Genomic DNA, 24,838 nt, shown 5'->3' with positions numbered 1-24,838 from the left:
TGAACAAGAACCCAAAGGAACACATTCATGGGAGGAAAAAGAATTATATAAAAGTCGCTCCATTTAAGACATTGATTTTAGAATGTGATAGGAATAATGATATGAACATGAAAACAGTATCTGGAGATATCTAGTTAAGATGAATCTGTATGTTCACAACTGGACACACCTTCTTTTCCCCAAACATTTAGCATTGATAGAAAATAATAATTTTTAAAACGACATAGCCTCTTAAAAATACAATAAACATCTTCGTGGGGAGGAAATAAGACAGAAACCCAAGCAACGATTTGGCTGAAGACAAATGCCTGCTGAACCAGAGAGCTTAGAGCAGACAGCATTGCTCTAGTTTTGGCTGCTGTGGGGCAAAGACTAAAGCGGTCCGCATCAAACAGGGAAGGCAATCTTGGTGATCTACTTAGAGCCACTGGCTTCCGAGGATTCCCCCTGCTTGTGAAAGGAGGAGCGCAAAGAAAAAGTGAGTGTTGTTAACACAGCCTGTGCTGTGGTTTTTAGCAATGAGAGCACTGGGCAGAAGGATAACACAGATATTGCCTCCTGCCCAATACCTGAAACAAGCTTCATGCAGCCCAATGCGTGAGTCACCACCAGGCAGGGGTCTCATATTGCCAGATCCTGGAGGATGACAATGGACCACTGTCAACTCTTTGTAGGTGGCCCCAATTGCAGTGTTGTGCCAGAGGAGTTCTCTTTGCTGGAGCAGATAACAGTGTTTCAGGTACTTGGTATGTGGCCATTCATCTGGAGAATGTATTCTTTTCTATCCCTATAGAAAAGAGGATCAGAAACAGTTGCAAGTCACCTGAGACAGAAGAGAGTAGATTTTGACAATCTTGTCCCGAAACAATGTTAACTCTTCCACTCTTTGTCATAATATACTCCAAAGGGATCTGTGCGAGCCAAATATACTAAAAAATATCACATTGGCTCATGATATTGATAATATCACATTAATTGGATCAGTTAAGCAAGAAGCAACAAATATATGAGAGGCTTTGGTAAGACACATGTGATCTAAAGACTGGAAGAAAACCCCATGAAGATTCAGGTTTCTGCCACTTCACTAAAATTTTTAGGGTTCTAGTGGTCAGAGACCTGACAGACATCGAATATGAAATAAAAGACAAATTGTTGCACCTTGCAATCCAAAAAAGGAAGCCAACACTAGATAAGCCTCTTTAGGATCTGAAGGCAGAGGGAATAATGCTTTGGCCCTTGTGCTGAGTCACTTGGAAAGCTGCCAACCTTGAGTGGTGCCCAGAGTAAGAAAGGGCTGTGCAGCAAGTCAAGGCTATAGTATAAGGAGACCTGTCGTTTGACTCATTGTCCTGGCGTCTCTTGGTGTTGGAGGTGTTAATGGTGAAAAAAAGATAGAAAGAATGGAGTTTATGGGAGAATCATAACTCAAGCTTTTGGGTTCTGGAGAAAAATTATGCCAACTTCTCAGATTGTAAATTGGCACAGCCACTATGGAAAACAATATGGAGGATCCTCAAAAAATTAAAAATAGAGCTACCGTAAGATGCAGCAATTCCATTTCTGGGAATATATTCAAAGGAAATGGAAACAGTAACTTGAAAACAACTTTGCACCCCCATGATCATAGCAGCATTATTTACAATAACCAAGACATGGAAACAGCATAAGTGTCCATTAATGGCTGAATGGATAAAGTTGTGATATATATACGGTGGAATATTATTCAGACATAAAACAAGAAGTAATCCTACCATTTGCAACATCATGGATGGGCCTTGAAGGTATTATGCTAAGTGAAATAAACCAGAGAAAGACCAACACTGTGTGATCTCACTTATATATGTGGGATCTAAAAATAAACAAACAAACAAACTTGTAGAAAAAGAGATCAGACTTGTGGTTACCAGAAGTGGAGGGTGGGGGGAGGGGAAATTGAAGGAAGGTGGTCAAAAGGCACAAACTTCCAGTTATAAGATAAATAAGTACTAGGGCTGTAATGTACAACATGATGACTATACCTCACACTGCTGTATGATACACAGGAAAGCTGAGAGTAATTTTTTTATGAGTTCTCATCACAAGGAGAAAATTTTTTCCTTTTTTCTGTTTTTCTTTCTCTTCATTGTATCTATTTGAGAAGATGGGTGTTAGCTGGACCTATTGTGGCAACTATTTCACCAATTATGTAAATCAACCCATCATATTATACACATTAAACTTATACACTGACATATGTCAATTATTTCTCAATAAAACTGGAGAAAAATACATACCATCTTCCAGAGAGAATTATATACCTTTTAAGAAACAGCTCCTATTGTGCTACTGGGACCCGATAGAACACTTAACCATGGGCACCAAGTGATGCTACACATGAACTGTCCAATAAGAGCTGGGATCCGACAGACTCACCAAGTCATAAAGCTGGGCATGTCCAGGAGCAATTCATCATAAGTTGGAGTATGGTACATCCATGATCAAGCCTGAGAAAAACATGAGTAGAAGTAAGCTATGGTATGTCATGGTCCATTTAATCTATCGTGGTTGTACCAGCACTGCTCCCTTAGGCAAGACCTACAACCTCGTGAGTAGGGGTCTGTTATGACCAGCTGTCAGAAGTGGAAAAATCTGAGTTTGTTTTGTGAAAAGGTCAGCTTGGGATGTGTGTGCATTCTGAAAATGGGCTACAGCTATATTACAGCCCCACTTCTAGACCCCTGAAGTATATTGATGAGGAGAAGTCTTCCCAATGGGAAGAGCTTTGGGCACTATATTTGCTCATCTATATTGTGTGAGGTATCCCAGTGTTAGAATGTATAAAGGTATATGAGCAATTGATGAATGGCTTAGCTGATTGGTCAAGGACCCAGAAGCAGAAATATTTGAATATTGAGGCTAAGAAGGTCTAGGCAAGAGGCATATGGATGGTTTTATGGGAGTGGACACCAGTGAGAAGATCTTTGAATTGTATGTTAACATCCCCCAGGAAATTTTGAACCCAGAAGAAACTTGCTTCAACAATCAAGTAGAGAGAGTAACTCAACTAGTTGTCTGTAGTTGGCCACTATCATCAGATATGGAGTATTGGCAAATGGATACATCAACAGAGTAGCCACGGTGGCCAGGATGGAGGCTAGGCATGGATCTGTTAGTATGGGCTCTGATTCACCAAGGCTGATTTAGCTACTGCTGATGCCAAATGTCCAACATGCCAGCAAAAGAGATCAAAGCTGAGCCCCCAATATGACATCAAGCATTGCAAATTCCAAAGAGCTGCTTGGTGGAAAATTGACTACATTGAACCCTTCAACCCTGGAAGGGGCACCAATTCATATTAACTGGAATTGACATATATTTTTGCCTTCCCTATTCACAGAGTTTCAGCCAACAGAAAGCATGTTGACCCACTAACACTATGTCACTAATTGGTGTATGAGTCTGTGAACCAAGAGGAGATACTGGGCGTGGTCTCATTTAACAGCATCCTAAATGGCCCGTTTTGGAGAGTTTGTACTTCCTGTTGATGTGACTTTTGGTTCTGCAAGTTTGGAAGTCTTGGATAGCTGAAAGAGGAGAACACTTCCACAGCAAACACATCGTTGCATTTTAAACTAGAGCTACCACTCACTTACCATCATGAAAGGGGTAATTGACCCTACCTATAAATCTCTTTCTCAGAATTTGCTTTTTGGGGAAACTGACCTGCTACAATCCCCTTCTCAGTGAGGCTTTCCTGACTACTATATTTAAAATTCCATCTCCAACACTCCCCATTCCTCTTCTCTGCTTAATTTTTCTCCATGACACTTAGCAATATCTAACCAAGCTATTTGTTATACACAGTTATGTTGTTTACTAAGACATGTCGGTGGGGAGTGGTATCCATTTTTTCATTCCTGTAACCCCATATTTCTGTTTCAGCTAACAATTGCCACAATAGTGCTACATAACAAACTAACTCAAAACTCAAGGACTTCAAACAATAATCATTTTATCACTCATGGTCATGCAGGTCAGTGTGCTGAGTCTATTTCATGCTACATATCTCCACAGGGGCAGTTATTAGATATTTCATCACTCAGAGCCTTTTCATTTCTATTGTACAGTAACGTTCTTCAGATATGTTATCTCATCTGTAGTTTTTCTTTTCTTATATATTCTATAGAAATTACATTATTTTCATAAACTCACCAAATTGATGCATCTAATTTTAACATTTAACAAAAAAGTGCTACCTTTGATCATAACTAAAATGTAGAGTATAAAATGTCATATGTGCAGAAGTTTCTTCTTTTTCTACTATTCACCAAATAAGCTCCAAGGATTTTGAATACACAAAGATCACAGGACAGCATTGTCAACTATTTTATATCCATAGTCCATGTATTGTGATTTTAGGATACTGCTTCTGAAAGAAACCTTTAAGAATGCTTTTTCATTTTTATCTCAATGAATAAAGATTTTATTTATGAGCACTTTCGTATATTTATACACAAATGATGCCTTTCTTTGATGTTTCACTTTTGAAGGCACAGAAGACGTGTTTTGCCTCAGGCGTTTCATTCCCATTGTGAGCTTTATGGAAACAGACAATATATTGCAGTGCTTTTAAAGCGTTTCTTGTAAAGAACTACATGGTAAGCCTGTTCCTGTTTACAGAATTCTGATGTAGAAAAGCACTTGAAAAGAAACCTATTATTAGAAAATTAATGTGAAAAATTTAAGCACTAGTAGATTTACTTAATGAGGTATGTTGCAGTTTGGGGATACATTGATCACTGAACAAAGGACATAGTGAGAAATACTTATAAAAATAGTATGCTTAAAAAAGCTGATTTGACTCTTTAATGAAGGGAATAGAATTTAAGGCAATTAATACACTTATATCCACATGAATATACCACATATATACACACGTAGCTATCCAACTACATATATCAATACACACATGTACGCACTCTATATGGCTTACACTTTACATATATCAAAAAACTGTCTTGTTTTTCAAGGCTATTTTAATATCATCATGAAATTGATCTTCATAATCCACATTTGTATATAATTATGGTGTGCCATTTTTAATTAAAAATAAACATTACTTAAACTTTAATTAAAAATAGCATAACCTTGATACTTTGTTGCTTATTAAAGATTGTGGCTTTTTTACTTTAATTGGAATTATGTTATTATTAGCATCATCATCATCACTCAATCTTTAGAAGACCTAACAATATTATAAAGTATAAACACATATTATAACAAATGTATACAACTCTTTTCCAAAAGGTTATGTTATACATTAAGAAAAACACACCAAAATACCAACATACAGTGGAAATATAAAGGATAGAAGCAGCAACGGAAACTAACAAGGGAAAATATTTATGGGATCAGAAAATAGCACATCACACACATGCAGAAAGAGTTTGCTCCTAACCTATCAAAAATATTTAGGGAGACCCGCTCGATGGCACAGCAGTTAAGTTTCACACATTCTGCTTCTCGCTGGCCCAGGGTTCGCCAGTTCGGATCCCAGGTGCCAACATGGCACCGCTTGGCAAAAGCCATGCTGTGGCAGGCGTCCCACATATAAAGTAGAGGAAGATGGGCATGGATGTTAGTTCAGGGCCAGTCTTCCTCAGCAAAAAGAGGAGGATTGGCAGCAGTTAGTTCAGAGCTAACCTTCCTAAAAACAAAAAAACTTAAGGAGATAGCAAAGAAAACATATATAAAAGTTGAGAAAAACAAAGGAGGGCAGTGAGGAAAACTACTCTGTAAAATAACATTTCTTTTTATTAGCATGAAGTATTTAGCATTTACACTGATAATGAGAAGAAACAAATATCTTAGAGATAAATATGAGAAAGACCAGAGAGACAGAGGGAGAGAAAGAGAGATGCTCTTTCTAAATTAAGAAATTACTCTTTGCCTCACTAATGGATGACATGGGCACATCTGCATAGACAAGCTAGTAAATTATGACACCGTTTACTTTTCTGGTGTATGAAAGCAATTCATTGCATAAAAATTCTTTAAAGTGGCAGAGTGACATAAGACTTATTGTTATAAAAAAGAGAGATTCTCCCCAAATCCAAGACTCTAATAGTGCTAGAGTCAATACCAACTTAATATCTGAATAAAATTATAAAATACATACCATATATATATATATATACACACCAAACACACACATATACACTCACAACGGTATACATTTTTCACAAAAGCATGCAGACAATTCAAATACTTCTATGGCTATTGGCTTACCTGTGTTTCAAATAAAAATGTTAAGCTCAAACACCTAGTTAGTTAAAATTAATCATGTGATTAAATTTTTCTTACCATTTTTAAAATATTAGTTTGAATCTCTTAGGTCAGGTTTTAAAACTACATGTATATTCATAACTATAATTTCCTTAATATGTCATGATAAAAAATATTATATGAAATTGATTTTTTAAAATTTTTGCAAGGACATTTATGCAAAATGAATATAACTCAAGCCAGTATCTTGATATTTATATATAATCTATTTTCCTGACTTTTTGATTTCACATAAATTTAAATATCAATCTTGACACATACATATATGTATGTGGTGATTTTATGCATTCATGTAAAGCGTCATTAAAATTAACAGATTCCTCTAATCATACTAAATAATGCCATACATGATGATAATAAAATTTAATTGTGTCTGTCTTTAAAACTCCAAAGTATTTGAAAAGGAATATCATATTTTTAGCTAGTGATGGAAAAATTTCCAGATGGTAAAAAATGTGAATGATAAAAATAGGCAAATTGAAATTAGAACTGTGATGGATTAATTTCCTTTTGGTTGTCCTTATGTTGTTTATATTCATGCCAAGTACCTGAGCCAATGCATCATCTCAAAAAACACAGGCAGGAAAGAAAAGGAAAGGAAAGGAAGATTTCTAAATTAGTTTTCAATAACATTTGCAATTTGAAAATCAAAATAACTGTTCACACACAAAAAATTTTGTTTCTCTTGCCATGCTTAGTTTTTCAAAAATGTATGCCTTAAACTTTAAAAGCCCTTCTTTCCGCATGCTTTTGGATGTAAGTGCATATTAGAAGATTACCAGAAATAATGGAGCCAAAGATATAGCCTTAGCTTTCCTATGAAAACAAAACTTTCTCTGAATCGTCTTATGAACAAGAAATCAAAATGTTTCCAATTAAAATGGGTCCACTCTTTTTACCTGAAAAGTAAAATTGAATTTATCAAACACTCATGAAATAAAGTAGGCAGAAATCAAGAAAAGTATAATTCTCCTGAAATGGAGGTTAATCTTTCAATTGTGTATTCTTCATATTTAAAATTATTTTCTCTCAATGAGTGATAAGTTTCCACACTAGCCCAAGAAAGTTACCAGCAATGTTACTAACAATGTTCTTGGGTTTGAAAAAGCAAAGTGAAAGCTGATTTTTAATCCCCCTGAACTCCCACAAGGGATAACTTTTTTGGCTATTCTTGAGCTAAAGACCACCCATGGAAAAGTCTTAGCATGTATCTGGTCTTTTTTCCCCAGAGGAAAATAGCACCAAATATCACACTGACTGTGCATGCAGTAAAACAGATCCATGGAAATGCTCTTGAATGAATATTTCAAGTCTCATGCTTCCTGGCTGCTAAAAATCTCTTCCTTGTGTTCACTGTCTGTTATTGATAAACATTCTATTCCACTATTTCCCAAACATGTTTCAAAATGCCCACATATATACCAAGACTAAGGGTTCTCTGGCTAAAAACCTCTGAGAAATGCTGGAATAAACACACTAAACCCGGTCTTTGGCATAGGCATTCCCAGACATATTAATATTCTAATGAGCACCATTGGTCTCCAGGAAGCACTACTGCCTGTGTCTGTTCCAACATATAAGCTTAACTCATCTGCCAGCGTCCTCTTGTCCCTCAATTCCTAGGTGACATTGGCCCACAATTTGAACTCTTATTCTCTGGATTTTGAAAATCTAATACTTACTACCAAATTTTCACAAATTCTCTAAGGATTTGAGACGGGTTGAAGAAAGAATAAGTTTTGGAGTTCGGAAGCTTACTTAATTTTGTGAGTACTCTTTAAGAAAAAATAATACAAAAGTACTAATGCATAAAAGGGCATAAAAGTTAATACTCGCTTGAGAGGAAATAAGAAATCACAACCAACAGTGCACATTTTAAAAGCTGAAAAATTCCACAAACATCACAATGTCCAGAAAAATAATATTTTGATTAATTGCCTGAAACACTTTTGTTATACTTTTCATACAATTTTTAGCTATCCTTTCTTTGACAGTTTCTTTATATGACAAAAATTTTGTAACAATTTTTCTGTAGAGAAAATACATCAGTCTCTTGGCATAGGTGATTAAAATTTGTTTTTTATCTTTGAAAGTTTAGAAAAATTACTTTCAGTTTAACAAATTGTTCTTGATGATGTCATGAATTTTTAGGATAGTTGTCAAATTGGGGGAATTTTCTATCAGATTTCTTTCATATGTGAACTGTAATATTTTAGTCTTTCATTTTTCTTGTGTATTGACCAATATTAACTCTTCCTTGAATTGATGATGCTCATTCACCACTTTGTCTCCAATGTCTGCTGAAGTGACATATTATGGTTATGTACGTTATCTTTAATCATATCAGTATTTTGTGTTAATTTAATATCTCAATGTGATTATTAAGATCCACGTAATCTATCTCTATTCACTATCCATTTTGGTTAGTATTTAGTTTTATTTAGGCTCTCAATTTTGCCATCTAGTATTTAACAAATAGATTGCTTTGTAAGTGGATTTATAAATGCAAGTACTCTTTATTAGCAACTTTTTGAAAAAGAACTTTAGAGTATAAAGAAGGGAGTAAATGCCTTCTGCAACAGCATGAAGAGATGCCACTGCCACTTGGGATTATAAATTGAAGCCAGGGAATCTGCAGTGATGAGATGTCAAATTGAGAATAATGGCAAGACTATCATTATTATTAACTTTCTGGTCCTAAATAGGGAATAATATAAAAATTTAAACTTTAACCATCCTTGTCTGTTTTATGTAGTCATAACAAATGTATTTGCAATTTATTTGCAAAATAAATTATTTTTCCCAAGACCCTGAGGTTTTAACACTTATTGTTAGAGCTTGTAGAACATAATATTTAATATCAAATGGTCTTGCTTGTTAATTGGTTATCTTGTATAACAATGTTCAAATTGGAATCTCTGCTTGAGGAAGGCATTAATACTGGCTGGGTTTTTTTTTTCTTAGTAAATAAAAATAATTTTATTTGTTTAGTTTCCTTTTGTGTATAAAGGGGAATAAATGGTGCCTCTTCTAGATTCCTGATATTAAAGAAATGTAAGCAAGTGTGTTTCCCAATGACAGTCATAGATTTTACTTTCTTAATGTGCTCCTGTAACTTTTAGATGATATTTTATTTAGAATGTTTTCATTGATATTTACACATGACATAAATGAGCTTGGTCTATATTTTTCTTTTTGATGTTTTCATTGTCAGGTTTCAGTGTCAGTGTCAAAATTTCCCATAAAAGTCAGTTGGAGACTTTATTTTTGAAACACTGTAAAAAGTTTAAATAGCATTAAGATTATCTAGACATTATAGCATAGATGAACTTTGGGCTTTGTTCTTGGGTTTGTTTTGTTGGGGGCAGGAGGTGCTGCTAAATCTTTAAGGAGCCTGATTCTTTTAGATTGTTGTATTGAGTCAATCTCTTCTGAAGTTACATTGATTAAATTATATTTTGTTTGAGAACTATTTCTTTCATCCAGTGTTCTAGTTTCAATAGAGATGAGCAAATTATTTGTGTTAATCATTGGTCAGAAAAACAGAAACCACTCTAGGTATTCAAACAGAGGACATTTAATACAGGGAGTTGGTGACTAAACAGAAAACAGCGAGGGCTCCTCAAGAAGGCAATAGCAGGAGCTGCTGCTGCCCCAAAGGGAGAGAGGAGCCAAGTCATGTTACCAGAGCCCAGAAATCAGGGCTGTCAAGTGAGAAGAACCAGCAGGAGAGAACTGGGGGGCAGGGGGACTGTGAAGGGGAGGGGCTGTCTAAAGAGAGCTAGAATCACAGAGAAGATGCAGACGCTTCTAAGGCACTACCTGAATGAGGGGGTAGAAAATATCCTGGATTCTCCTTGCTGCTTTTCCCGGGCTGCCTATTCTAAGAAGACAGAGAGCCAGGGAGCTGGGGAAATATAGTTCCCACCGATGTGGAGCAGAACAAGGAAATCCAGGAGATGGATCTGAGAACAAGCATGAGATGAAGTTTAATTTTCTTTTACAATTCCCCACTATCTTTTCTAATTTATATATAAATGCACATAGATTAAAATTTAAATCATGCTTAGGATAACTAACTGATGATCTATTTTATTACTTTTTTCAAAGACCCAGGCGTGACCTGTTTCTAGTAATACGGTGTACTAGATGCTGGAAAAAACTACTGCTTCAGAAATTTTGGACACAATATGTGATTATATTATGTGCATGGCTGCCAGCAGAGCCTCAGCCAGAACATTCTCCAAAAGTGCACAGTATTTGATCCATAGACACAGGATTCTATGTAATATGGACTGGTAACAAGGCTCTCACTTTAGAGCAAAGGAGTGTGGCAGTGAGCACATTCCCACTGGATTCACTGTCCTTATCACATACTATAAACTCAGTAGTTGCCAGCCGAGAGAGAGCAATCGAAAGGCCTTTTGAAGGTGCAACTGAGGTACCAGCTTGGACATGATACGCTGAGAGACGGGGGCCCATCCTCACTGACACAGAATACACCTATATCAACAAGCATTATATGTTGCTGTGTGCCCAACAGGTATAATAATGAAACTGGGAACCATGAAGTGGATATGGACTTTCCTCTCATTATAAACTCACATTGCCTTCTTTGGGGAATTTGTTCATCCTATCCCCTCAACTTTAGTCTCTGATCGTGGTATGTACTACATAAGTGTTCATTGTTATTCTTATTTTTATGTTAATAGTAAATTATTATTTGATATTATACACAAACAAATTCAGGTGAATTGTTTTTCACCATAACAAGAAAGTGCTCTTGAATAAAAGGCCCATATTAAAAGCTCATAATACAATAAAGTTATGAACATGTAACAACCAAAAACATAGTAATACATGAATACATGTTTTTTATAGTCCTGATCAACTGTTCACAATTGCTCGTTTTTTACCATCTGCTTTATCTTGACCACATTTTGCTTGTGTCCCTCTATGAATTTCTAGCCCTAATCTCTTAAAAATCACCTAAAACTTTTCTTGAAGACATTGTTTTCTTATCTTGATTTTTCTTACAATTCCAGTTGAAAAATGAATACTCTTACTATCTTAAACACATTTTGTTTGTGAATTATAATTTTTTTACAGAATTAGTAAGAATCACTAGGCAAGCAATTGTGGTAGTGAAGATACAGGTACTCTTGGTAGCCATAACAGCATCATCAGGAGGTAAGGACACAGACACACTGTAACAGATTGCATAGTTCAAATAGTTACTGTTATCTGCCTCAACTGGGGAATAGGAGAAGCCCTGAATATATAATTTGAATAAGAAAACACATTTTCAAGAACACGACATGTTAAAAAATAGAATCTTAAGAAAAACACACCCAGGGTGGAAAAGAACAAATAAACTGCCACAAGAATCATCTTTATCAATGCTGGTTATTGCAGTGAAGGTTTTGTTTAAATATAGAAAGTACGTGGGAAGTTAAAAAGAAAAACCTTTCCCTAAATCTTAAGGCTGTGTGGAGTTTATGTAAATTACAGCAATTGCCTAATATAAAGAAGGAGAAGAAGGAGAAAGGAGGGGAGAGTAGGGAGAGAGGAGGGGGGGCAGGGAGTGGGGGGAGAGAAAGAGGAGGAGGGAAAGAAAGAGATCAGCAGCAACAACTTTTGCTTTCAAAGAACCATCGGCAAGTATCAATGCCAACTGGAAGACATTACCCACTGCTTACACCTGGACCAAAGCAAAATTTCAGACATAAAACATATTTCAAATAAAAAATATATTGCCAAGTCTGGTGTGCTGTTGACTGACATGAAAAGGATTTATTGACTCAAGAAATTAGAAATTTTAAAAATGTACTTGGTCTTCTAGTAAGCTTACGATTATACTAGGACTTCTGGCTAAATAACTTCTTTAACATGTTTAGCATTAAATACAATATATTACCTCCCAGAAATCCATCACCCTAGATTAATCATGAGAAAACATCAAACACAAATTCTAAAAAGTATCTGACTAGTACTCTTCAAAATGGTCAAGGTCACGAGAAACAAGAAAGGATGAGAAAATGTCATAGTTTGGAGGAGACAAAGGAGACCTGGCGATTAAATGCAGCATGCCATCCGGGATTGGATCTTGGAGCAGAAAAAGATTAGTGAAAAACCTGGAAAAATCCAAAGCAAGTCTGTACTTTAGTTAATAGCATTGTGCCAATGTTGTTTTTTTGCTTTTGACAAATGGGCATGTAAAATTTATTATCATTTGGAGAAGCCAGGTGAAGTGTGTAAAGGAACTCTCTGTGCTATCCTCGCAACTTTTCCATAGATCTGAAATAATTCCAAAATAAAAGTTTGTTAAATATATATAATACAATAACAAACTTAGTGGCTTTCTTTGTAACATATTTCTAAGTACTGTTTATCTTTCAGGGCTAGGTAACATTGTATCACTCTAAAGAGTAAGACATTTTATTCACTGTGTTTCCACTAATAACACTAGCATGAAGGTTACGATGATTAAGACATAACATGCTCAAAAACACACCTCACATTACTGGATGTCAGAAATAAACAACATTTGCGCACAGGAATAGTAGGCTTGATTATCTAAAGCCCATCTTACATGTATTGAATCTACTATGCCCATGGCAATAATGTTATAAACAAAATAAACAGTTCTTGAGTTTATAAACTTTTTAAATTTTATAATAATTATTATTAGAAAGCATTAATCAATAATTCTGCACATCTGGCATTATTCTAAGCACTTTATTTACTGATTTATTTAACAAATATTTGATGAATTCCTACAATGTGCCTGCCACTATTCTAAGCACTAGTGATAACGCCAATAAATAAAAAAGATGGCGTCTACTGTGGAACTTACGGACTAGGTAGGGAAAGAGGCAGGAAATAAAAATACAACAAATTGATACTGGCAGGCACCAGGAAGTCCAATCAGGAGGAGTAAATTGGGGGAGGGCAGCATAGCTGTTTCTGACGCACAGCTATTCGTGGAGGTGACTTGTCAGCCAAGATCAGAGGGAAGTGAGGAAACAGAGGATGTTTTAGGCAAAGATATTCTGAGCAGAGAAATGAACAAGTTAATATAAACAAATAAATGAGGCAGGAGCGTGCTGAGAAAAATCATCAAAACAACAATACCTGTTATGATCTATAGTTGATAACTAAACAAATCACTGATTAAACATAGTAATTAGAGTTATAAAAAGTTAGTACTAAAGTAAGTTTTAGCAAATGATTGCAAATACCTCCAGGGCATAAGACTGTTATAAGGAAGAGAGGGTAGAGAAGTGTCTTGTTTCACAATAAGCCCTTCTGAAATATTTGATGCTTTACTATGTGCATATATTACTTTGTTAAAGATTAAAATATTTTATCTAACTCTAAGACTTCACTCAGTACTCCATAGTCCTTCTCCATTACTAGAATTAACTTATCGGATTTATACCTAGTGGGCATAGGGAGATGTCTGTATAAAACACTAAATTTTAAAAGAAGAATTGAAAATCCCTGCTGCTAATTTTGCAAAGTTGGATATATATGTTTCCTTTCTGTTCTCTCTTTTCCAGGAGCAACCTTTCAATCATGAATATGCTCAGCACGTACCTCCACTTCCTGTCCTTCAATCTGAACTAGCCTTCTCTCCTTCAAAAGTCTGAAATAATTTGTAAATTTCTGACTAAAGTTCTGAATCCTCATCAGAACTAACAAACACTAAAGGTAACTTCAATTCTCGAGCATATTGCCTGGCTAAGAGTTTAAGATAAGTTTCTGAACATATTGTGAACATATCAAAATGCATATTTTCCTTCCTCTGTGTCAGAATTATACAGAAGTCTCTTAAAACGTTCTGGGGGAGAACAGTTTGTAATCACCCATGGAAAATAAGAACAGGAAATATGATAAGTTCCAAATATATTTAGCACTATAAAACTTTGATGAGTTGCACATGGACGATTTCCTATGCAATTTTTTTGAAATAGTACTTGGGAGAAATTTGTCATAGGCATTTAAAATTAATGTGTCAGGTTGTCAGAAATAAATACTAAAATCTATAGAGCCTGTGTGTATTGTTTTGATTCTGTCAAAATCATTATCAAACTGCAGCAGAATGTTTAGATATTATCTTTCTTACAAAGTGGGAACACATCTTTCTCAGATGCTCTCAGATACTAATTGATAACAATGTACTTAAATATTTGATTTTTTTTCGATGAATAGTGTGTATTAACAAGTTGAATTATTTAAGAACAAGAGTAAATTAAGTGAAATAACTTTTCATTAAATCAAGGATAAAAGGGATGAAAAGAGCTTCTATTTTTTTTAATAGTTCTTTACCGTTTAAGATATTTTTTATAATTACTCCCTTTTTTCTCATTCCTGAAGCACATAACTAACATTGTGTATTATACTTCCAGATGTTCATGATCAAACTGAATGTCTTTAATTTAGTTAACACACATTAATTTAGTAAACACACATTAGCTTTTGCTAATTGTTGCTAAAGAAAAACAATCAAATAGCTGAAGGAGAAATGGATAGTAACTGGCACGCTCTCATCTCAGCAAATCTACTGACTTCATTTAGTCATGTCAAAAAGAAAACTTTATTTTTAGCCATTTGGTGCAAAATTAAGGATTGCATTTTGTTTTTAACATTGGTATTTTTTTAAAGTATGTTAAACTTGTGTCAAAATTCCTGGCAATTAGCATTTATACTATGTATTATTCTTTAACAATGTAAAATTGAAATATAAATAGATATAGCCCATAATTGATGATGAAGCAAAGTCATTTCTATGAAATCCACATTCAAAGTAATGTGAAATTTTGTAACGAGTGTCTGAAATATACAGAGGTTATTTAATGAAGATGTTCATTTATTCATCACATGTATGTCACTTACGTGCCAAACTCTATCCAATGCACTGGTGATTTAAGGTCAATGCAGCCAAGCCCAGTGCTCACAATCCATGGAGGGAACAGAAGCAGAATGTGCTCCCAGAGAAGAGGTTGTCCACAATGAGCTTTTGAGAAGTGAGTGTGCAGGAAACAGGTTCCAGGCAAAGGAAGCAGTGAAACATGACTCCTGAGATAGCACCACATAGCTATTTCAGGGACATCATGGCAGGAGGATTTGGGTGAGCTTGAGAAGGGAAGGATGGAAATCAGGGGTGGAAAACTGATCAAGAGCCTTACATGCCTTGTTAAAGAGTTTGAACATTATCCTATATATAGAAACTGGAATTGCATTGAAGGTTTTTAGAAGGAATTTGATTTCTGATATTCTGAAGCTTTCTAAGATCAAGGAAAGAATCAAGATTTATCTGTGTAGATAAACAAGCTATCACTTTAAGATATTTCTTTTTACAAGCAAATCAATTATTCCCCTTAAAAAAAGAAACTCATAGTTAATTCTACTTTCTCCTGTAAGTATTTCTTAATTATTACTTCCCTAATATAAACTGACATGTAAATGTACCTTTCTTTAAATTATGACAGGTAGCACTCCCAAAGTCACTCCCACTTCAACTGCCTCTTCCTACACTTCATTATCAGAAATCTAAATGGCACCAAAAGAAAATGTAGAACTTTGTAATTTTCTAGCCACCTTCCCCTTCACTTTAAAGATCTGGAAACTGAGGCTGAGAGAGAAGACAATTTCCCCAAGTCATACAGCTTTGGCTAGAATTTGACTCCCCAAAATAGGAGAATTTTATTGTATGTAAATTATGCTTAAATAAGCTTGACTTACAAAACAAAACAAAACACTACATAGGCTAAATACTTTAATTTGTTTAACATTTTGATATTGTTGTTTCTTCTTTTTACATGTGCCATTCTCACAAAACCCCAGGAAAATAGGACGAGAAGATAATTTTCATCTAAGGATAACTGAAATTCAGAAGGATTAAAACTCTTGCCTTATGTAACATAGCCAACCCAAATGCCTGATCTTTTAAATCTAGTTCAGGGTTCTTTCAACCACATCTTCTGTCCCCTACTCCACTCCCCATCATTGCTGTACAAACTGGTAAAATACAGCAAAACTTCCATTTCTAAACACCGATAAACCACACACACTCAACTAAACAGACAAGATACATTTACTTACATATCCTCTAATTCTTTTTTGTTTTATTTATAAAAATGAGGATAACAATATCCCCAGATGGGAATTTGTATGATGAGGGAAAATTAGAAGATGTACATGCTAGCTCCAGACAACAACTGTCACACAGCAGACCCTCAAGAAACATTTGGGGCCAGCTCCGTGGCCAAGTGGTTAAGTTCGCGTGCTCCGCTGCAGCGGTCCAGGGTTCGGATCCTCGGCGTGGACATGGCACCGCTCGTCAGGCCACGTTGAGGTGGCGTCCCACATCTCACAACTAGAAGGACCTGCAACTAAGATATACAACTATGTACGGGGGGTGGGGCGTGGTTGGGAAATAAAGCAGATTGGGAACCATTATTAGCCCAGGTGCCAATCTTCAAAAAAAAAAAAAAGGAAGATTGGCAATAGTTGTTAGCCTAGGTGCCAAAAAAAAAAAAAAAAGAAACATTAGCCCCATTCTGCACTTGCTATATCCTACACTCATGCTTCTCAATTGGGCTAGCCCCATGAATAAGAGATGGTATGCCAGATGACACAAAATGACATTTTTGGGGCAACAACCTTTCCGGGAACTTCAGTTTTACTCACATTTTGGAGGGAAACTAAATAATTCAAATGATCAGTATTTTCATCTTTGTTAAAATAAACTCAGACAAGTAAGGAAATAAAAAATAAGGCTGAGATAAATTTTTAGGATTTCGAAGAAATTCTATTCTTATAGGTTACTTTGGGCAGTGCCTGTGTTTGTCATATCAGGCTGTGATTAGCATTTTGGTGGAAAGGTGTGAGAATCAAGCAAGAGAAAAAATTTAAATATCCTATATGTAACCACTTTGAAAACTCTTTCTCGGGACAGACCAAATCTGAGCAAATGCCTACCCTACAAGCCAGCAATTCCATTCCTAGGTGTGTGCCAAGTAGGAATGTGTACACAAGTGCACCAAAAAACATGCAATCAGATGTTTACAGCAATACTCTTTGCCACATCTCCAAATCTGAAACTAGTCCAGATGCCTGCAAGAGTAGAACTGACAAATGTGGTTATTCATAAGGAATACATAGAAATGAGAATCAATGATCTAGAACTGCAAGCCGGGAATGAATCCCACAAACACGACATTAAATAACAGGGGATAGAAACAAGAGTACACACAGTATGACTCAACCTCTATAAAGATCAAAAACTAGCAAAACTACTCTATACGAATAGAATTCAGGGTAGTGGTTACCGTTGGCAAGTGGCAGTAACCAAAAGAGGGCACAAAGGTGTTGTTGGTATTGATAATGTTCTGTTTCTTGACCTGTTGCTGGTGACACAGGTTATTCAGTTTGGGAAAATTCCGTGAACTGCACACTCACGATAGGTGCTCTTTTCCACATGCGTGTTATAGTTTAATAAAAGCTGGGGGTTCTCAGTGGAGGGAAATACAAGGATCTATCCAAATTTCACAGATTATTTTCCCATTATGTTTAGGGTTAGGTTTCTAATTTTTATGGAGATGGATAAGCAATCTTATTGTACTTGGAACTTCTAATATTAAAAATCTAGATTTTTATTCCAGATTAGATTCCAAAGTTCTACACTAAAAGTATAAATGTATTCAAAAGGATTTTGAAATATCTGTAGGAAAACGAAAACTTTTAGTGCTAATTTAATAGTATTTTGGTGTTTATTTAATAAAGAAGAACTACATTATAGGCTTAGTTCAGTGATAATTTTCAAAAACAGATGTATTTAATAATTTATCAAGGGGTATTTCAAGAACTCTAGTTTGCGTCTATGTGTTTATACGCCATCTTCTCCCATCATGCTGGGAAGTACTTAAATATAGGAGCTGTGCCTCATCTACTTTACGATTTCCACCACCCAGCATAGTTTGTGGTACATAGCAGGTGCCTGATGCACATTTCTAAATCAAAGGATAACATGGGAATAGATGAGTTAAAAGATGCAAAGAAAACAACTATTTATTGTCCACTTTCATTTTGTTTTGTTTTATCACACGCCAGTCCATCTTTCCTAATTGACATGCCATGAGGGTACTCAAGTGAGGTCCCTCCTTCATGAGAAGGCTTCAAGGTAAGAACTGAGGTCTTTTGCCAGCAGCCAACACCAGCTAGACAGCTATGTGAGGGAGCCACGATGGAGGCAAATCCACCATCCCCAGTCAATATTTCAGTTGATTGCATCCTGGCCAATATCCTGGCTGAAACCGCATGAGAGATCCTAAGCTAGAAACACTCAGTTAAGCTACTCTTGAATTCCTGACCAACAAAAAAAATGAAATAATAATCATTTATATTCTAAGACACTGTTTAAGATAATTTTTTATACATCACTAGACAATCAATGCACCAATTTTTGTTGATTATGAATAAGATGGATATAAAAATTAGATTTTGTGTGGATGTATGTTTTCATTTCTCTCTGTTAAATATCTAAGAGTGACATCTCTGGGTTGTACAGTTTATGTACGTGGCTGTACAATACTGTATTTCCACCAGCAACATGAAAGATCCAGTGGCCCCTGCAGCTTTTCAGCTTTTGGTATTCTCAGTTGCTGTTCCTTGGGTCTTTGCTTACTTGTTTGTTTTAGCTGTTCTGATGGGTGTGTAGTGGTATCTCATTGTAGTTTAACATGCATTTCTCTAAGGACTAATGACGAGCATCTTTTCCTGTGCCAGCCATTTTTCTTCTTTGGTCCAGTGTCCTTATAAATCTTTTGGCAATTTTTTCTTTTGAGGAAGATTAGCCCTGAGCTAACATCTGCCACCAATCCTCCTCTTTTTGCTGAGGAAGACTGGCCCTGAGCTAACATCCTTACCCATCTTCCTCTACTTTATATGTGGGATGCCTGCCACAGCATGGCTTGATAAGCAGCGTGTAGGTGCACCCCAGGGATCTGAACTGGCAAACCCCAAGCCGCTGAAGCAGAGCGCATGAACTTAACCACTACGCCACTGGGCAGGCCCATTTTGGCAATTTTTAATGGATTATTTTCTAATTATTGAGTTTTGACAGTTCTTGTTATATGCCAAATACAAGTCTCACCAGAAATATATTTACGAATATTTTCTCCCAGCCTCTAGATGGTCTTTTTATTTTGTTAAATGTCTTTTGAAGAGAACTTTTTAATTTTGATGCAGCAAGATTTGTCATTTTTTCTTTTATGATTCGTTCTTTTTGTGGCCTAAGAAAACTTTGTTGAAGCCAAGTCTCCCATGTGTTCTGCCAGAAATTTTATAGGTCTAGGTTTTAGTTTTAGGTCTGTGATCATTTCCATATAAATTCTAAAACCAGATTGTAAATTCCACCAAAAAAGTCTTCTGGGATTTTGATTGGGGTTGCTGTAACTCTACAGATAAATTTGCAAACAAAAGAAGTCTTAATAATATTGTTTCTTCTGGTCCATGAACATGGTATCTCTTCAATGATTTAGTTCTTAAGTTTATCTTAGTAATGTTTTATAGCATTATATATATAAGGCAGGCATATCTGTTAAAGTATTTCATACTTTTGATGGTATTATAAAAGTCTTTTCTTTCAGCTTGCATCTATTTTAGTATTTAGAAATAGATTATTTTTTATATATTGATGTTACATACTGAGATATGCTAAAGTCACTTATTATTTCAAGTAGTGTTTTTTTTTTTTCCTGCCTTATTGCAATGCCTAGATCCACTAGCGCAATTGAAGTTGTGAGGGTAGTTATCATTGACTAGTTACCAAAGTTAGGGAACTATTAAATACAATGTTGCCTGTAGGTTTTTCAAAAATGTCCATTATCAGGATAAAGAAGTTCCACACATATAAATTTGACAACTTAAATATATTGAACCAATTCCTTGAAAATCATAAACTGTATAATCTCACAAAGATAAAATACACAACTTGAACTGTACTAAAACTATTAAAGAAATTAAACTCATAATTAAAAACCTTCCAAAAAAAGAAATCTCCAGATTATGATCACTTCAATGGAGAACTTCACCTAACTTTAAAAAGGAACGATGACAGATTCTAAACCATCTCTTTCTAAAAAGAAAAGACAAAGGAACACTTTCCAACTCATTTCATGAGATGAGTATTTTCCTGGTACCAAAGACAGACAAAAGACAATATAAAAAGAAAAGAAGAAAAAGGACACTACAGAAAAGTATCCCTCATGAACAAAGACACAAAACTTCTCAAAAATATCACAAAACCGAGTAAAATTTAACAATAAAGTGGGTTTTCTCCTGGGAACGCAAGGTTAGTGACATGTTCAAAAATCAATTCATATAATCTAGTATATTAATAATGTAAAGAAAATAAACTATATGATCATATCAAATGATGTGGGAAAAGCATTTTAGAAAACTCGTACCCATTCATGATAACAACTCTCAGCAAACCAGAATAAAAGGGAATTTCTCAACCTGATAAAGGGCAGCTGCAAAAGACTACATGTAATATTTGCAAAATTTTAAAAAATAAATTAATAAGTCATATCACAACCAAAATAAATTCTGAATGAATCAGAGATTAAATGAAAAAGAAACATCTATACAAGTATTAGAACAAAGCATAGGTAAACACTTTATGATGCCAAATCCAGAAGCAATAAGAGACAAGATTGATAAATGTGATATTTTTTTAAAAGTCATTGTAGGAAACATCATAAGTGAAGTCGAAATATAAATGACAAACTAGGAGAAAATATTTTCAATTTATAGCTAAGAAAAATGTTCTTAAAATTCTGAAAAAATGAGCAAATAAATGTGACTAGCCATCTCTCAGAAAAAATATGCTAATGACCCTTAAACACGTAAAATATGCAATGCTTCACTCATAATGAGAGAAATGAGAATGAAAATGACATTGCCATGTCATTCCTTGCTTATCACAGTGGTAAAAATTCGAATAATTGACAGTCCACTATGTTGGCAAGGCATATAGAGTGCTGTCATACATGGAATTTGGCTATGCCCAATAAATGACATTTGCATTTGAACCAGCAATCCAACTTCTAGAATCCTTCTAAGAACCCTTCTAAGAATTTACCAAGAAGATATAGGCCTCTCTTAAAATACAATGCTTAAGTGCACAAATTTAATTATTGATAGCAAAATATTGGAAACAAGCAAATTGCCCAACCATAGAAGACAATAAATTATGGTACAACTATATGAAACAGTACCATATGGCTGGAAAAAGGATGAAAAAACATCTCTATAAACTGATATGTGGGGGTTACTCAGATAGGTTATTAAGTGAACTAAAGCAATGACCTTTAAAATACCTTAACTAAAAAATAAGTGAACAACTGAATAAAGCAAGAATTGTAGAATCTTGATTATTTTAGAATCTCTACATCCTTACTATTCTTGATTCATTGAATATTTTTGACATTTTTCAAGCCAAAAAATTTAAAACTACGAAGTTAAAAAATCATATACAACAGTTTTATTCACTCTAGAAGTTTCCTTCTGTTGATATAAGATTAGATCTATAGTTGCAAGCAAAGAATCCTAACTGTTTAGCTACCCACTTTTCCTTCCTTAAGGTTTCAAATGGAAAAGAAGCAATTGGAGGATGCATCCTTTGATACCTAATCAGAGTTTAATTGTTCTCAGTCTAGGGTGGCAGACAATCACTCAACTGAAAAAGCAGGTCTTACCATCTTTGCTCCCACAGGAATCTCTAGAGACCACTAGGCATTAGTCCAGCAAGAGTATAGGACTGAGCACATCCACCCTAGGGAATGGCGGCCTGCCCAACCCTGATAATGGGCTCTCTACTAGGCTGCTGTTGCCCAAGCATTAAAAGACATTCTGCTGTGCAGTTCTCCTTAGAAAAATATTCAGTGACCTCACTTCTTTGGTAAAAGGCATCTGATTTAAAAAGCATGGATAGGGGGCTGGCCCAGTGAGTGGTTCAATGGTTAAGTTTGTGTGCTCCACTTTGGTGGCCTGGAGTTGGTGGAGTCAGATCCCGGGTGCAGACCTAGCACTGCTTATCAAGCCATGCTGTGGCAGGCATCCCACATATAAAACAGAGGAAGATGGGCACGGATGTTAGCTCAGGGCCAATCTTCCTCAGCAAAAAGAGGAGGATTGGAAGTGGATGTTAGCTAAGGACTAATCTTCCTCAAAAAAAAAGCATGAATAGATAATGGGACTTACTGAATTTTATTCTCTTGATGGAAAAGAAAACATAAATGCTCGACACGAAATATTGAGGAAAATAATCTGTCAAGAAAAAACTACAGACTCCCACCCCCAAGATAAGCAAAACCTATGACTTTCGTTTATTCTTGTAAACATAAAGTGTAATACTTAGAATTTAGACGTTGAGAAAAATGGAAGATATCTTGAAACTTACTATTTAAAAGGGAAAAGCCCTCTGAAATTTCGAGAATTCGTCTGTTTTCCTTTTAGTTCCATGCCCCAAGAAGGCGATGTTCATACGTCTTCCTTGCAGTGAAATCATGGACATGGTTGTTCTCAGCCTGCTGCTGGCCGGCTCCCTTCATTTTCCCTCAGTCCACAAGGGTGCTCTTTAACATTTAAACTTTCACTTGTCTGGCTTCATGCTACAAAAGCTGTGATTCTGCTGGATTGAAGAGATTATGGAGGGAGGTGATACCATGACTTCTTTTTAGTTTACCAGAAACAACTATCACCATACTTTTTATGACTTTGCTTGCATTTCTAAGGTGGAGAGTGTCACAAACTGATGTCCGTCTAAGATAAGCCTGTCCTCCCCCCTTTATCTCGACCAAGGCCTCACTTATTGATGTGTTCTCGGCACACCCTGCATTTCTATTTAGTTGGCTGTCTGTAGTGTTAGGTTGTGAATCTCCTGAGGACAGGTAATTTGCCTTATTTTTTCATTATCCACACCACCTACAGGGTACTTAACACGTATTTTAAATGCATAAATAAATGAATGACTAGAAATGGATACCTTAAATAAACGCTTGATAGAAAAACATTCTCCTACAGCTACAGGGCTTGGTGATTCTCTAACTGCTGCTGGCCCGGGATAGCGGCAGAGCACACCACACCTGGGACCCATCCTTGACCCTGTTCTGCTCCCCTTTTGCCATTCGGGGCAGGCCTGTGATAGCAGGGCTCATGTAAAACGGTGGAAACAGAAGGGGCACACATTTGCTCCTGAAATCTCCCCTTTAGCTTTCCCCCCAGAGCAGACAGCCTTGAGTGATTGGTGGTTTCCTTTCGTTGCATTCCTCAGCTCCTATTCTTTTCCACCTCACTCAGAAAGGAAAGTTGTTTACTTTGAAAAGGAGTTGAATATTACTGCTTGTCGGTAAAAGTGTTTGTAAAGAAAACAAAACTCGAGGCAGCATTCAAACCGTAATAAGCATCCTGAAGAGCTATAAACTCCATAAAAGAGCAATTTGGGAGCTAACTCTAATTGTGATAGTTAACATTTATTGAGCACTAAATATGTGCCAGATATTTTGCAGTTTACACTTAATCCTCTAGCAATTTTTTGAGATAAGCATTATTACCTTTTACAAATGAGCAAGTAGTCACACAGCTAGCATTCAAAATAGGTTTATTCGACATTAAAACACACTTGCTTAAACATTTGCAGCTGGAAGCCCAAAAAGCAATCATGGAAAAGAGACACTGTTTTGCCCAAATACAGTAGAACTGTAGCATCCTTTCGCTCCTAAGACATTTATAGGATGAACTGACCGAAGGACATGGATTCGCAATTAAATATTTTAACACCCCTGGAGTTGTTCTACGTTGAGGGGGAGGAGCTATAGGCCCCAGAACCCAATACAAGGATAGCATCTCTTGAAAAACCAGCCCATGTGAGCAGCTGAAAGGAGCCCAGCACTGTTCTCTGCGGTATGTATTTACTTCCTAGATTTATCATCAATAACACTGCAATTTATTTCCATAGAATAATACCCTTTTGTGTTATCACAGTCATAATTATTTTATTGATTATTAAGATTAGTAAGTCCAAAAATTCTTTCACTTCTTTAATTTTACATACCTGGACGACTAAGATGCTCAACTAGAAATGCTCCAGTCTTCCAGTAATTCGACTTTTTAGATCCAGTGCCATAATATTATAATCTTAGCATATAATGGTGGGTTCTTTAAAGTAAATCTTAAGTCCTAAAAAGAAAAACAAAACAACAACAAAACTGACAGACATACACCATCTGTCTTTTTATATTTTTAACTGATTTAGATTAACAAGAATATCAGGCTTATTGATGTCTATAATGCATTTTCTGCTATGATTCTCCAAAATGCTCTGGATCAGTTTTAAGAACTTTAGGCCTCTCATCCTCCTCTATATCAGAAAATCACATTTCCCCTCCTACATTTTTCAATATGTTGTCCTAAGTGTGATAAGAAAATGAAACACAAACTCTGT

General features: G+C 35.7%; 1 long non-coding RNA gene across 2 annotated transcripts; it reads right to left on the bottom strand.

Moving 5' to 3' along the window:
* Window positions 1-652: 652 nt before the first annotated feature.
* On the bottom strand, window positions 653-24,575 carry LOC139081834 (uncharacterized). 2 transcript variants are annotated; one of them, XR_011537248.1, is made up of 3 exons: window positions 24,449-24,575; window positions 2,413-2,483; window positions 653-787 (listed from the first exon to the last, which is right to left on the bottom strand). It is a non-coding gene; the product is annotated as an uncharacterized lncRNA (long non-coding RNA). The 2 variants fall into 2 exon arrangements; XR_011537247.1 differs by lacking the exon at window positions 24,449-24,575 and adding an exon at window positions 22,796-22,928.
* Window positions 24,576-24,838: the final 263 nt, after the last annotated feature.

This window comes from Equus przewalskii, chromosome 2 (genome assembly GCF_037783145.1).
Source record: "Equus przewalskii isolate Varuska chromosome 2, EquPr2, whole genome shotgun sequence".
NCBI classification, from domain to species: domain Eukaryota; kingdom Metazoa; phylum Chordata; class Mammalia; order Perissodactyla; family Equidae; genus Equus; species Equus przewalskii.
This window is presented reverse-complemented; position numbering and strand designations above follow the sequence as displayed.